The sequence below is a fragment of the Symphalangus syndactylus genome, chromosome 21 (assembly GCF_028878055.3).
Source record: "Symphalangus syndactylus isolate Jambi chromosome 21, NHGRI_mSymSyn1-v2.1_pri, whole genome shotgun sequence".
NCBI classification, from domain to species: Eukaryota; Metazoa; Chordata; class Mammalia; order Primates; family Hylobatidae; genus Symphalangus; species Symphalangus syndactylus.
The window spans coordinates 51,883,461-51,895,998 of NC_072443.2; the positions used below are offsets into that span (position 1 = coordinate 51,883,461).

The 12,538-nt window shown below is 47.3% G+C and overlaps 1 protein-coding gene across 4 annotated transcripts in view; it reads left to right on the forward strand.

Annotated features, from left to right (window-relative positions):
* EEFSEC (eukaryotic elongation factor, selenocysteine-tRNA specific) overlaps nt 1-12,538 on the forward strand; it is a 265,744-nt gene that overhangs the window by 193,242 nt on the left and 59,964 nt on the right. The window lies entirely within an intron of this gene.

The window sequence follows — 12,538 nt, forward strand, 5'->3', positions numbered from 1 at the left end:
GACATGTCTATTCAAAGAAGTTTCTGGGAGATCAGAGAATCTTGAAAAGATGAAATCCAGTCTCTTGGGCAGAATCTCCACCACCGTGGTGAGCCAGCACCCAGCCTTTGCTCTGTGATTCGGGGCAAGGCCAGCACACCTACTCTGCAAGCACAGTTAGCCTTCTGAGAACCTGGGCTTGGGCCTCTGAGCTATCTCAGTTCATCACGAAGGGAGACCTTGGCACTATACCTATGTGTTGAGTGAGTACTTTCCGCCAGGGGGGCTTAAGGCATATAGGCCTTCTGAGCCCATTTCCTATAAAGGCATCCTTCATTCATATATTCAGATGTTTACTGAGCTCCTACATTTGTGCCAGGCACTGTGCATACAACAAGATAGACAAAGTTCTTGTCTTCATGGGGGAGGCTGGTAGTGAACAGTAAATTAGACATTTTCAGGTTATAATAAGGTCTAGAAAGAAAATAACAGCGTGATGTAAATATGTGATGCTGAGGACAGTTATTGGAACACAGAAGATGCTAATTTCCAAGCCTCTCCAGACTGTGTTTTTATTTCCTGTGCTCTGCATCACTGGCTCACACTGGAAGCTGGTCAGGTACCCTACCAGTTGTGGCTTAACTCATTAGTATTACATAGAGCAAACTATGGCCCATGGGCCAAACCTAAGCAACTGCTCTTGCCCCAAATCTAATAATCTTAAACAAGCTTATTTTCTCTGGATTCTTCTTTCAGCTGCTTCGATCAAACACAATTTAATTAACTTACCATTGGTAAATGGCTTTCCTTGCTTGGCTAACAAATGAGCCACCCGGAAACCTACTTTGGTTGCAGCCTCATTCTCATTTTTTATTGTTTTGCGTGTCTGCTATGATGAAATATACTGTTTTAAGTTTTCTCTTTTATGACATTGCTTTTCTGTGAGTTGGGAATATTGTGATGTCAGTGTATCTCGTATTCTGTTAACACAACTAATAACAAACACAGTACTTTGCCATGTAATTTGATAAAATAATAATCCATACCCACTGTGCCTTAAAAGTGTGACATTTGAAGTCCACTTTTCTTGTTTTCATGTGATGGGTATGCACCAGTAATAAAATAAATAAATAAAATGTGTCACTGGGTGAGGTGCTGCAAGTTGTAACTATGTTACCACCATCTGTAGTTTACTGACACCTCATTAGGTCTCAGACTCAGCTACTCAACTCTGCCACTGTGACACAAAGGCAGCCGTAGACAATATGTAAACAAATGGGCATGACTGTGTTCCCATAAAACCTTTTGTTGTGAACATTGAAATTTAAATTTTATATAGTTTTCACATGTAACAAAATAATATTCTTTTGATATTCTCCAACGCATTAGAAAATATAAAAACCCTTCTTAGCTCACAGGCCATACAGAAACATAGCAGGAAGAATTTGACCCTCTGGCTATAGTTTTCCAACCCCTGATATAAATGGTTAATAGGGCTCTTGAAATAGAATGAGCATCCTGCGAGGAAAATTCTAATAATTGTCTGCAGCTGAAAGCATTAAACTCTCTCAGCAGTCCTTAGGAATTGGGCTTTTTCTTGGGTGCCCACTGTCTCTGCTAACACTGGGATGCATATACTACTTTATGTGCTGTGTTTTTTATTTTTGGATACATTTGATTTTTTTACATAAGTCCACATGTACTTCTATAAGAGTGTGACTTGTAATAAAGGGTTAATGAAGAAAAAAAAAAGAAGAAGAAGAGGAAGCTTAGATTGGTAGAGACATCCAGAGGTCTCACCTGAGCGGGAGAAGAAAAGAAGTGAAAGTGTTCTAAATGGCTAATCTTTCTGGGGAGAGGGTTTAGGAAAGACTACTAGAACATATGGTGGTAAGGGAAATAGCTGGTATCCTGTTTCAAAGTAAAAATATAGAAATATGTGCAAGATTTTGAGTACAGAGAAAGGGAAAGAAACTATATCAATGCAATGAAAATGTAGTAGCACTTTCACATTCACAGAGGAGAAACTGGAATGAATTTGATTAAACCAACAAAAATAAGGAAAAAAGAACAATGTTAATAAATAATAATAATAACAGAAGGAACAACATTAAGTATCAGTCATTACACTAAATGTGAATGGCCAAATTCTATTTAAATGCTAAGGCTGAGAGATTGGGTTAAAGTGCAAAATCTAGTTATATGCTGTTTATAAGAAATACACTTAAAGTGGAAAGCAAAGGTTAAGAATAAGAAGATGGGCAAAAAGTAAGTATGAATGGTAATATTAAATTCAGACAAGGTGAAATTTAAGAATAAAAATACTGACAAAGGTAAAGAAGGACATCATGTAATGATAAAAGCCTCGGTTATAAACTTATACACATCAAACATGAAAACAAAACAGTAAAAACCTAGGGACAGCTTGATAAAAAATGGAATTATGATAGGGTGGCACTTCAGAGTCCATATTTTAAAATCAGGCCTGCTAGACGTAAGGACAAAGAGGCAGAATATAATCAATAAGCTTGATTTTTAGATAAATGTAAACTCTTACACTCCTTGAATAGAGTATACATTTTTTTTTCTATGCCTGTGGAACATTTACAAAACTAAATATTCAGCAGTTGACATTAAACAAATATTTGTAGAACATCTACTGTGTGTTGTCTTAAGGGCTAGGGAAGTAACAGTGAATGAAAAAAGACAAAATCTCTGCCCACATGGAACTTAGATTGTAGTTGTATTTGTGGCCACAGAGGAAAAACCCTAATAGATTTTAAAAAGTAAAATCATGAACCACTAAAATTAGAAATAAAGCAGTTATATATAGATATAGGCAGATGAGAGAGAGACAGAGAGATACAAAGTGTGCGTGTGTGTGTGCGTGTGTGTGTGTGTTGATTCTTTCACATATTCTAGTAAATTGCTCCTCATTTGGTTAAGGCTGTTTCTCATACTATCATAGAATGTTGAATCTCTTAGTAATAAAATTTTTCTCTTTTTCAATGTTCTTTCAATCTTTTGATTACTTTGCAGAGAAAGCTTTAGATTTGTTCAAGGGTGTCTTTAACAGTCCTCTATTACATTCTAACCTGCTTTTTAACAAATAGAAAACAAGACCAAGATTCCAGAGCCTTCTAGTAGCAATAGTATGTAACTAGGATTATTCTTTGGGGTTTTTTTTTGCATTGTATGTACTTTTACCATTAGCTTCCTCTGTTTATGGTTAGTGACTCCTTTCTTTAGGATACTATACAAAGTCTCCTTTCCAGGCAGTTGTAAAGAAATATATTAGGTAAATAGTATGTCAGGTATGCAAAGATCTGGCAAAAGTGATGTGGGGTGAAGGATGTGTAAAAGCTGAGGCTGGAACCACTGGGTCCTGTCCCCAGGAGGTTACTTGCATCTCAGCCACATGCAGATTCAGACCAGCTGCTCCTCCTTTAGTGATCCAAAGCCTCATAGAAAACCGGGTCTTTCTAGTGGAGGACAGAGGCTCATGCCTGCATCAGAGGAATATGCAGAGGGCTAGGAGAGCAAACAAGGAACTCTGCCAAGGTGGGAGGAAGTAGGCTGGTGACGGAAAAGCACAAAAGTGGTGACCTTTTAAGTGTATCTTGTAAGACTGGAAGGTTCACTGCTCAGACACTAGGGGCCGTGGGGGGAAACAGGAAGGTGGAGGAGGGGCATTCCAGGTCCAGGGACTGCTTCTGTAAAGCATAGAGGCCAAGCAATGCCTGGCCCTGGGCATCTGGGAGGGCAGGGGCAGGGAGCTTAAAGAGGCAGGCAGGGCCAGCCATCGAAGCTAGGCCCTTCACCCTGCAGGGGGAGTAATACAGGTTGGGGGCTATGGGGGGTGTTCTAGGTCACCTGTGCTAAAGAAATCCTTGGAGCAGGGCCGGCCAGGGCAGCCTAGAGAGGGGAGGCTCAGCCTCTCTCACCTACCCTTCTGTATCCCAGTCTCGCCCTGAGGCTCTGGGCACCTGGTCTGTCTGGAGCCGCAGAGCTCAATGGTCTGGCAGCCATTCACCCTATGGAGCCAGGCTTCTCCACTAGTAAAAAATCATGACTTCTCAGGACTGTGTGAACATGAAGGAGGAGGTGAGGGTCTGGTGCTTAGGACAGTGAGTGCTCTGCAATACCTGCTGGCTTCCACAGCAAACTTCTCACTGTTACCATGCCCCAGGATGCCCTCTTCACCTCCCCAAGGCACCACCTTCTCATGGGTCTCACCACAGCCCTCTTTGCCCCTGGCAGCATGCGCAGCTCCACCCTAGTAATTTTCTGCAAAACGAAGGGGGTCCTGCCAGCTCTTACTCAGAAATCTCTTTTAGGTCCACACCACCTGCAGGACAAAGACAATACCCAACCTTAGCATGTTAGCTGGCTGGCAGTTGGGTCCCAGGACATGGCAGGTATATGTGCTATATGTAACATGCTGAGTACTCCACTTGGCACAGAATGGGCCCTGGGTAAACAGTGGGTATCATCGGTACTATTTATTTGGACTTTCCTCTGGAAATGCAGATGCCTGGGTTCCCAGCTAGGGTGATAGCAGACGCCGTCCCCCTCCCACAGTGGTGGGATAAGGCCAGGCGTACCAGCCATCCTGGGTCTGGCACCCACTGGCGCCGGTCAGGGAAGGCCTTAGGGCTGGGCCACAGGAGCTGGCAGCATCGGCCCAACCAAGTGTAAACACGCAGACGCCATCAGGAGCACTCGCCAGCTTTGAAGTCTGAAGCGGCGCTGCCTCCTGGCTCCTGGCTATGCCCCACTCCACTGCCGACGGCTTGTTAAACGTGCTGGCCTGGGGTGCAGGCTGGCTCATGACCTGCCTCTGGCACAGCTTGGGCCCCATCATTCTCAGCGGGGATGCTCTGGCAGGCTTGGTGGGCCCTAGCGGGTCAGCTGCAGGGCCCCTCGCCCTTGCAGGAAGCCATGCTGTGGTCTGGCTGGCCACTCAGCCTGTTCTGCTGGCCCTCGCTCCCCTGGGTCCCTGCCAGAGGGTTGAAGGCCACATTGGCTCCCAGGCTACTTGAGAAAACAGGTTCCCCTGAAACAGAGGTTGAGAAGCTCTTTCCCCAGGGAGATGATCAAATGGCTGCCCTCGTATTTTGGTCCCAGCCCAAATCCTCAGCCGGTCTTCTGACTTCCAGTGTCAGGGTGTGATAGCTAAGTGTCTTGCTTGGCTGCTGGCGTGCTTGCTCACCTTCCTTTGAAAATTGCTTTTTTGCCCGTATAGAGACACAGGGTCAGGACAGCTTGACGTGCTGGAAAGAGCCAGTTCTGGAAACTGATGGACTGAGCTAGGCACAAGCTCGATGTGGCCGTGGGCAAGTCAGTCTCCCCCAGAACCTGTTTCTTCTTTAAGAGCTGGTCAGGTGTTGATGAGACCTGGGCTACTTCAAGGCTTCTGCTCTTCCCACCACACCAGACCATGGCCTGCACTGAGAAGGAGGCACTGTCCGTGGGGAAAGTTTTCTGATGATACTGGAACAACACCATCATCCTAGGGCCCCTTCCAGAATTTGTCAATCTTTGTGGCTTTCAAGTGGCCTAGAAGAGTTAACACCTCATTTTTAAGGGACTCATCCATGATCAGGCAGCCTCTGAGTTCTTCCCATTCCTCACTGGATCCAAGGACTGCTGGCTTCTGTCCTCCGAGAGGACTTTGCTGGTGGGGCGGGTAAGAGGGAGAGAAGCAGAGAGCTGTGGGCAACTCCAAGCATGTGGTTGGTGTTGAGTACATGTTCTGTTCTTCTGGCTTCTCTTGGGCAGATTAGATAACTGGATCTTGTCATTTCTGTGCATCTGAGATCTCCTGCACCAAATGCTGTCTTATTCTTCAGCTTCTCCCACAATTTGACATCCACTAATTGAGATTCTTTCCTCTGGGTCATCATTCTCTGTCAAGTCTTAGGTGTTATCATCAACATCAACACCCCTGATCCTAACAACAGCCTTTTTCAAGGAGGAAACTGAGTTTCAGAGAAGTCCCTCGCTCAAGGTGGTAGAGCTGTAAGAGGCAGAGTCAGAAGTCAGGCCTCCTAAGCCCTTCCTGTCCTGTGCACGTGGTTCTCCTCACCACAGACCTGGAGTCAGCACAGGGCTCCATTTCATGGCACGTTTGCCTGCTTTCCTTCATATCACTTCTACAATTTGAATTAGAATGGTCACTTCACAGCTTGGGCAATTCCCAAGCCTCATCATGGGAGCCAAGCCCTGAAAGAGAGAGACACACACGTGTAATGACATAATTATGTGCACTGGCAGCCAAGTCCCTGCTCAAAGGCCAGGGACAATGGGGACCCACCTGGCGTGTAAGCAAGCGCCTGGACTTCCATGTGCACGGTGACTGCTCCTTAGGAGCTCAGTCCCTCCAGTGACTGAAGGCTAATAAATAGAGCAAATTATTCATGCAAACAGTGAGAATCCCTACTTAGCGCCATTGTTGTAACTGTGCTGGCCTGGATTCAGCATTGTTCCCTAGAAGCAAGGCCTATTGAGCAGATCCCACATGCATTGCCTTTGGTTTGACGTCACAATGATTGATTTCAAAATGAAAACCCTCCAACTGTTCTCTGAAGGTCTTTCCTTATTGGATGTGCTTGTGTCTGATCTCTGAGGTCTCTTTCGTTTAGCTGGAAGAGTCTATAATTTGGTGAAGAACCCAACCATCACACACGCATGCACACACCTTCTAGTGATGGACAGGACAGAGCAAAGCCATGTTCCCCCATCTTCACCTCCTGACACCCAGGACAGGTCATGATCCCTGGTCTTCCTGAAGTTCTCCAGAGATGTAGGCCTCACAGCATCCTGTAGGAACGTAGGAGCTCTCTCCCTCTTTCTAGCCAGACTTCCTTCTGATTAAATGAGGTTTCATGCAGCTGACAATCACTGATTCCTCGCCCCCGGTACACACAGCGGTAATTTCTGGAGGTGTAGGTTTTGGAGATGCAAAAATGTGCTCAGACCAGCTCCTGCCTCCCAGGACTGCCTTCCTCCCCTCCCCCGATCCAGCTGGTGAGGCTGGCGTTCATAAGCCACGCTGTGCTGAGAGACAGGCACACAGGCTTCTCTGTAGCCAATTCCCAGTGCAACCCTCTGTCCGGTTCTGAGGCCGGCAGTCTCTTAGAGGGGGCCTTCCATTAGTCAGCCATGTCTTCTCAGATCTGCAGGTGGCGGCCATTGAGTCTCGGGAGTGCACAGGCCCTGCATCTGCTGCCCCTGTAGTCCTGTGTGGTGTGTCTGAGGGAGTCCTAAGGGAGGGAGAGTGGTCTGCCCAGGGAGGCCAGACCCACAACAACTGTTTACAAGTGCTCCCCTGCACCCATTTAAACCTCCAGCAACTCTGTTTCCCCATATTATAGATGGAGAGATGCCTGCACCCACAGAGGTTAGGCCTCTGGCCAGAGTCCCTAGGCACCCAGACTTGGGATTTGAATGCAGGTGGTCTGGCTCCAGAGTCCAGGTTCTAACCTGTGGTGTAAACAGTGCCGTGCCTTTTCTCTTCTTCTGTTGTCTCCAGTGTGCCCATTTTTTTCCAGTTATGGAGACCTGTACAGTAAATCCTCACTTAACATTGTCACTAGCTTCTTGGAAACCACGAGTTTAAGGGAAAGGATGTATAACAAAACCAATCTATTTTTTTCATTCATGTTGTAACAAAATAACTTTGATATATATTCAAATAACTTTGAATGAAGCAACGTTAAGGGCCTCCTGTACATTATTTTGTTTAAAGTAATAGTTTCTAAGAACTTATGATGACATGAAGTAAGGACTTTACTGGAAATTGAGTATTTGGAATTCATGGGAAGGGTAGTTTGCCTCTTGGCCCCTATAACCATAGGTGGGGAAAGTTTAGCCTCCCTCCAACAGCAGTGCAGTCCTTCTCAGTGTGGCAGGGGCTGACTGGGCTGGAACATCTTCCTGTATGGTGAAGTGTTTGGGCCCTACTATAAGTGCTGCATCTTGAGGGCCAGGATCTGCCCTCTTTCCCTCCTCTCCTCCTCCCTTCCAAATAACCTGGTGGGGGCTGGGGTCCCTGAACTTGGGGATTGTCTTCTGTAATGACTTGGGGTTTCCCACAGCTGGGACTAGCAGGGATGGGGCTGCCCAGTGCCCCTGGGCCGGACTTCTAGGCCCATTTGTGTCCAGCCAGTCATGACATGGCTCTGGTGAGCCCAAAGGATGGAGAAAGTCGTCTGGGCTCATTTGCTGCTGTTGCACCTCCTGGCAGACAGAGCCCAGCCCTTCCTGCAGCAGGAAAAGCACCAGCCTCTGGATCCAGACAGTCTGAGTTGGAATGGGGCATTGCCACACTCACTAGCTGCGTGACTTTGAGCAAATCATTTCACTTTACTGAGCCTCCTGTTCCTGACAGGGCTTTCCTAAAGATTAAATAATGATATGGGGACACCTCACCCATGGCATGGCTGAGGACACTGCCGCTCACCTGCTGCAAGGAAAGATGTGAGAGAGCAGAGTGCGGAGGATTGGGAGAGTTGGAGGGAGATGGGATTTACCTGCTGACTTCTCTCTGCTGCTCCAGCCTCCCCTCCCCTGGGGCAGCCATGCCCAGAGTGCCAGTGTCCTCTGTGGGACCGACACAAATGCAAAGATCCACCCAGCTGCTGTGAAATGACAGTGTGGGGCCACTAGCAGGCAGAAGACGCCAGCACTCTCGAGACCACACGGGGTTCCTGACCGTGTGCAGATGTCCAGCTCCTGCCCTCACGGCGCCTACCCCACAAATGGAACTGCAGACACAGAAGTTCACAGGAGAGTATGCTTCACCCACTCAGCGCTATTGTGTCTTCTGGCCAAGCCGTAAAACAAGAGAGCAGGAGTGACAGACACTCCCTTTGAACTTGAAATCCTTTCTAAACTGCCACTCCAGCCCCAGAGGCCCCCTTAGAAGGTCAAAAAAAGCCCACTCACTCCTCACCTTATCCCGGATGCTTAAAACAATATTGTGGGAATGTAGGTCAGTGAACCGAGCTGCACCACACACCAGCAGGATTCCGGGGGCCAACCAGCCTGTATGCTGGCCCACTAGGTCAGATGAGAACATAAACAAGGAACGCTGGGAGCCCTCAGCTTCCCCTGGCCCTAGTCCTTTGTTTATGTAGCACTTAAACTAACTTTGGGGTCGTCTCTGTCTGGCATGAAAGCCCTGGAGCTTTTTGAAGTTCCCCTGAAGTTAATAAAATTAGTCTGCCCTCATTGCAAGACCCTGGCTTGGGCAAAGATGGATCCTCTGCTGTCTTTGTGGCATTTAGCTTTTTAAAGTTTAATATTTTATAACCAAAAGAAAGGAGGGGACAGGGGAGAAGATGCAGTAAACATGTTCTGGAAGGCTAATAGGTAGCATGCCTGCCATCCCAGGCTCTGATTACCCTGGAGCCAGGCCTCCAGGCCCACTGGGAGGCTGAGCGATGGGCCTGCTGTGTTTACAATGAGGGAACCAGCACTGGGGACATGAATTGATCTGTCAGTGTGTTCTCCCAGGTAGACAGGAGGAAACTAGCCCGGGCTGGGCTGTTGGCTCACTCTCAGATGAATCGTGTCTCCCAAGGACATATCCACTCGAGTAATGTATTTCTACCCCCTGGCGTCTTCCCCTTGATGCCATGTGTGGTACTAGTGCAGCTGGCGTCCTCACACTCAGTGAGCGCCGGTTCACCAGGCCTGTGGTGGGTCAGGGCCACGGGAGGTGCACAGAACCCTTTCCTCGCAGAACTCTCAGTCCGAGGAGAAAGACAGATAGGTCAGCTGTCAGGGATAAGACATAGTGGCCAGGCTCTCAGAACAGAGGGATCTTGGCCTTAGTCCTGGGGGCCAAGGGGAGAGGAGGTGCCTGCAATGTCGGGGAAGCTGTCTGAAGGAGGAAATGCCCAAGGTGGGCCTTGGGTTGGGGTAGAGTCCCCGTTGCACAAGCTGGGACTAGCATTACAGGAACACCACACAGGCAGGGAGGGAGGCATAACAGAGGGGCATGAGGACTCTGGGGGTGATAGATATGTTCATTAGCTTGATCATGGTGATGGTTTCACAGGCATGTATATGTATATACATATTTAGACTTATCCAATTATTTACTTTTAATATGTTCATGTTATTGTGTATCAGTTATAGCTGAATGAAGCTGTTAAAAAAAAAAAAAAAGGCCTACAGGCATGAGTGAGCCTTGTAAATGTACCAACAACTACAACCATGTATTCTTGCAATATTTACTCACACATTCAAGGAATAGATAGTAAGCGCCGGTTTTATGTGCAGGGAATGTAGCTATGGAGGAGAGGGTCATGTTTCTGCCTGGAGCTTGTGCCTGGTTGGAAGCAATAAACAAGTAAACAGATAAGGTCAAAGGCATAACATCAGGTGGCAATCTGTGCTCTGAAGATAGACAGGGCAGGATGAAGATTGGAGAGGAGTAGGGGCTGGAGTACAGGAAGAGGGAGCCATGGGCCACAGGGGACGCTGTAGGCACCAGGCCTTGATTTGAGCCTGCTCTGGGCCAGGCCCTGCTGGGCACCAGGGGCTGCACAGAGATGGGGAGCTCATAGGATCTGTCGCTGAGAAGTGCAAAGGCTGTGGGCTGTGGGGTGGAGGGAGAATTCTGTTATTTTCCTCTAACACATGTGATTGTTCACAGCTACAGGCCTGTTTCATGGTAGGCTCTTATAGGAATAAAACAAGAATATTAATATCAACTTGTTGAGAACTTTCTGCTCTGCTAAGGACACCTGCTTGTATTATCCCTTTGGTCCTGGTGGGGCCTCTTACAAGCTGTCTCTCTGAGAAAGTTGTAAGCTCTTAGTCCAGGGACTGTGCCTTTTTTGTTTCTTGGCCACTGCAATGCTGGAGGGCAGGTCTTATATCTCAGTCAGATGTAACCCCAGGGCCTAGCTATGCAGAGGCCCGAGTAGTAGCTCTCTAGAGTGAACGCAATGCATGAGAACTCATGAAAGCTGCCTGGGTGGGGACAGGGGGCTGCAATTGTCACCCTTGCTGGACCAGAAGCCATCAAAGGAAAATGTTCTGTCTTTGGAGAAGATGTCAGGAGAGGATGAGTGGTCCGCCTGGTGTGTGGGTAGAAGAAATGTACTTCTTGGTTTGTTTTTACATTTTTTTTTTTATTATACTTTAGGTTTTAGGGTACATGTGCACAATGTGCAGGTTTGTTACATATGTATCCATGTGCCATGTTGTTTTGCTGCACCCATTAACTCGTCATTTAGCATTAGGTATATCTTCTAATGCTGTCCCTCCCCCCTCCCCCCACCCCACAACAGTCCCCGGAGTGTGATGTTCCCCTTCCTGTGTCCATGAGTTCTCATTGTTCAATTCCCACCTATGAGTGAGAACATGCGGTGTTTGGTTTTTTGTCCTTGCGATAGTTTACTGAGAATGATGGTTTCCAGCTTCATCCATGTCCTTACAAAGGACATGAACTCATCATTTTTTATGGCTGCATAGTATTCCATGGTGTATATGTGCCACATTTTCTTAATCCAGTCTATCATTGTTGGACATTTGGGTTGGTTCCAAGTCTTTGCTATTGTGAATAGTGCCGCCATAAACATACGTGTGCATGTGTCTTTATAGCATCATGATTTATAGTCCTTTGGGTATATACCCAGTAATGTTTTTACATTTTTTAATTCTATTAACTTATTTGTAAATAGGTGATGCATTCATGTATTTCAGTAGCCAAAGATAGAAAAGGTGTACGGTGAAAAGTCCCCAGGCACCCTGCTCCCTTTCCTGGAGGCATCAGTTTCTCCTGATTCCTTCTGTGTATCCACCCCTGCCCTGCCCCCATCCACACACAGCCTGCAACATGCCCTATGCCTCGCACTCTGCTTTTTAACGTGAAACACAATACTCTAGTTTTTGTATCTGTGCATACACACTGCCTACGCTCCTCTGTGGTCACATTGTCATCTCTGGAGGCTGTGTTCCACTTCTTGAACTCAGGCTGGACTTCTAAGTCATTGTCAGCTTTTGCTGCTGCAGTGAGTGATCTTGGGTGGATCTCCCATCCTCTCCTGACATCTTCTCCAGCAAGCACATCAGCGGGATGCATTCCTAGAAGTGAAATTGATGGTCCAGATGGTATGGGCATTGCTCATTTCCATAGCAGCTGCCAGACTGGTGGGCACTTCTTATCATGGGGCCCAAGTTTGCTACTGGAGGCAGGATCTACAGAGCAGGGGTGGGGTGAGGAGCTGGGTGGGGCAGGCAAGGCCACCTGGCCATGCTGCCACCCCAAAAGCAGTACCTGGACTGTAGTTGCCAGAGACTCAGAAGGGAGGGAGTGACACTTCCAGTCACTGATCAAGCTTCTAGGGAGAAGGTTCAGGATGAACATAGCTCATGGTGAAATCAGGGCTGCACCAAGCTGACTTTTTCACAGACATGTGTGTCCCTCCTCTTAGCCTGGGCACCCACAAAGAGACAGCAGTGGCCAACGTGGCCAGCAGGAGATATGAGCTCTACAAAGGCCTGGCCATGGCCAACAGGGGCCAGGGAAATGAGCAATTCT